Below are 3,141 nucleotides of genomic sequence, written 5' to 3'. Positions count from 1 at the left end.
AATGTTGGTGTCTCTTGCTGAAATTCAGATGTTTCACTGTTTTATAAGTTATCATTGAGTGTCAGTAACTTCTTAAAAAACCTTGTTTTGAGTGTGTTATTCTTGATTTCTTAAAACAATACAGTCAAGGATTTAGATCTCTTGAACATTGTAAAGTCATGTTAGCTCTTTTAACTAAACAAGGAGTTGGCAAGTAATAGATTTTCTCTCTGTTCCGAAGAACATTTAATAGAATCATAGAATATCAGGGTTGGAAGGGACCTCAGGAGGTGATCTAGTCCAATGCCCTGGTCAAAGCAGGACCAATCCCCAACTAAATCATCCCAGCCAGGCCTTTGTCAAGCCTGACCTTAAAAACTTCTAAGGAAGGAGATTCCACCGCCTCCCTAGGTAACGCATTCCAGTGCTTCACCACCCTCCTAGTGAAAAAGTTTTTCCTAATATCCAACCTAAACCTCCCCCACTGCAACTTGAGACCATTACTTCTTGTTCTGTCATCAGCTACCACTGAGAACAGTCTAGATCCATCCTCTTTGGAATCCCCCTTCAGGTAGTTGAAAGTAGCTATCAAATCCCCCCTCATTTTTCTCTTCTGCAGACTAAACAAGCCCAGTTCCCTCAGCCTCTCCTCGTAAGTCATGTGTTCCAGTCCCCTAATCATTTTTGTTCCCCTCTGCTGGACGCTTTCCAGTTTGTCCACATCCTCCTTGTAGTGTGGGGCCCAAAACTGGACACAGTACTCCAGATGAGACCTCACCAATGTCAAATAGAGGGGAACGATCACGTCCCTCAATCTGCTGGGAATGCCCCTACTTATACATCCCAAAATGCCGTTTGCCTTCTTGGCAACAAGGGCACACTGTTGACTCGTATCCAGCTTCTCCTCCACTGTAACCCCTAGGTCCTTTTCCGCAGAACTGCCACCTAGCGATTAGGTCCCTAGTCTGTAGCGGTGCATGAGATTCTTGCATCCTAAGTGCAGGACTGTGCACTTGTCCTTGTTGAACCTCATCAGATTTCTTTTGGCCCAATCCTCCAATTTGTCTAGGTCCCTCTCTATCCTATCCCTACCTTCCAGTGTATCTACCACTCCTCCCAGTTTAGTGTCCTCTGCAAACTTGCTGAGGGTGCAGTCCACGCGATCCTCCACATCATGAATGAAGATATTGAACAAAACCAGCCCGAGGACCGACCGTTGGTGTATTCCACTTGACACCGGCTGCCAACTAGACATGGAGCCATTGATCACTACCCGTTGAGCCCGACGATCTAGCCAGCTTTCTATCCACCTTATAGTCCATTCATTCAGCCTATACTACTTTCTGGTAAGAATACTGTGGGAGACCGTGTCAAAAGTTTTTGCTAAAGTCAAGGAACAACATGTCCACTGCTTTCCCCTCATCCACAGAGCCAGTTATCTCATCGTAGAAGGTAATTAGATTTGTCAGGCATGACTTGCCCTTGGTGAATCCATGCTCACTGTTCCTGATCACTTTCCTCTCCTTTAAGTTGTTCAGAATTGATTCCTTGAGGACCTGCTCCATGATTTTTCCAGGGACTGAGGTGAGGCTGACTGGCCTGTAGTTCCCCGGATCCTCCTCCTTCACTTTTCTAAAGATGGGCACTACATCAGCCTTTTTCCAGTCCTCCGGGATTTCCCCCGATTGCCATGAGTTTTCAAAGATAATGGCCAATGGCTCTGCAGTCACATCCACCGACTCCTGTAGCACACTTGGATGCAGCGCATCTGGCCCCATGAACTTGTGTTCGTCCAGCTTTTCTAAATAGCCCCGAACCACTTCTTTCTCCACAGAGGGCTGCTCACCTCCTCCCCATTCTGTGCTGCCCAGTGCAGTAGTCTGGGAGCTGACCTTGTTCTTGAAAACAGAGGCAAAAAAAGCATTGAGTATAGAATCATAGAATATCAGGGTTGGAAGGGACCCCAGAAGGTCATCTAGTCCAACCCCCTGCTCAAAGCAGGACCAATTCCCAGTTAAATCATCCCAGCCAGGGCTTTGTCAAGCCTGACCTTAAAAACCTCTAAGGAAGGAGATTCTACCACCTCCCTAGGTAACGCATTCCAGTGTTTCACCACCCTCTTAGTGAAAAAGTTTTTCCTAATATCCAATCTAAACCTCCCCCACTGCAACTTGAGACCATTACTCCTCGTTCTGTCATCTGCTACCATTGAGAACAGTCTAGAGCCATCCTCTTTGGAACCCCCTTTCAGGTAGTTGAAAGCAGCTATCAAATCCCCCCTCATTCTTCTCTTCTGCAGGCTAAACAATCCCAGCTCCCTCAGCCTCTCCTCATAACTCATGTGTTCCAGTCCCCTAATCATTTTTGTTGCCCTTCGCTGGACTCTCTCCAATTTATCCACATCCTTCTTGTAGTGTGGGGCCCAAAACTGGACACAGTACTCCAGATGAGGCCTCACCAATGTCGAATAGAGGGGAACGATCATGTAACTCGATCTGCTCGCTATGCCCCTACTTATACATCCCAAAATGCCATTGGCCTTCTTGGCAACAAGGGCACACTGCTGACTCATATCCAGCTTCTCGTCCACTGTCACCCCTAGGTCCTTTTCCGCAGAACTGCTGCCTAGCCATTCGGTCCCTAGTCTGTAGCTGTGCATTGGGTTCTTCCGTCCTAAGTGCAGGACCCTGCACTTATCCTTATTGAACCTCATCAGATTCCTTTTGGCCCAATCTTCCAATTGGTCTAGGTCCTTCTGTATCCTATCCCTCCCCTCCAGCGTATCTACCACTCCTCCCAGTTTAGTATCATCCGCAAATTTGCTGAGAGTGCAATCCACACCATCCTCCAGATCATTTATGAAGATATTGAATAAAACCGGCCCCAGGACCGACCCTTGGGGCACTCCACTTGATACCGACTGCCAACTAGACATGGAGCCATTGATCACTACCCGTTGAGCCCGACAATCTAGCCAGCTTTCTACCCACCTTATAGTGCATTCATCCAGCCCATACTTCCTTAACTTGCTGACAAAAATACTATGGGAGACCGTGTCAAAAGCTTTGCTAAAGTCAAGAAACAATACATCCACTGCTTTCCCTTCATCCACAGAACCAGTAATCTCATCATAAAAGGCGATTAGATTAGTCAGGCATGACC

Source organism: Lepidochelys kempii, chromosome 8, assembly GCF_965140265.1.
Source record: "Lepidochelys kempii isolate rLepKem1 chromosome 8, rLepKem1.hap2, whole genome shotgun sequence".
Taxonomy (NCBI): Eukaryota; Metazoa; Chordata; order Testudines; family Cheloniidae; genus Lepidochelys; species Lepidochelys kempii.
Note: the sequence above shows the minus strand (reverse complement) of the source record.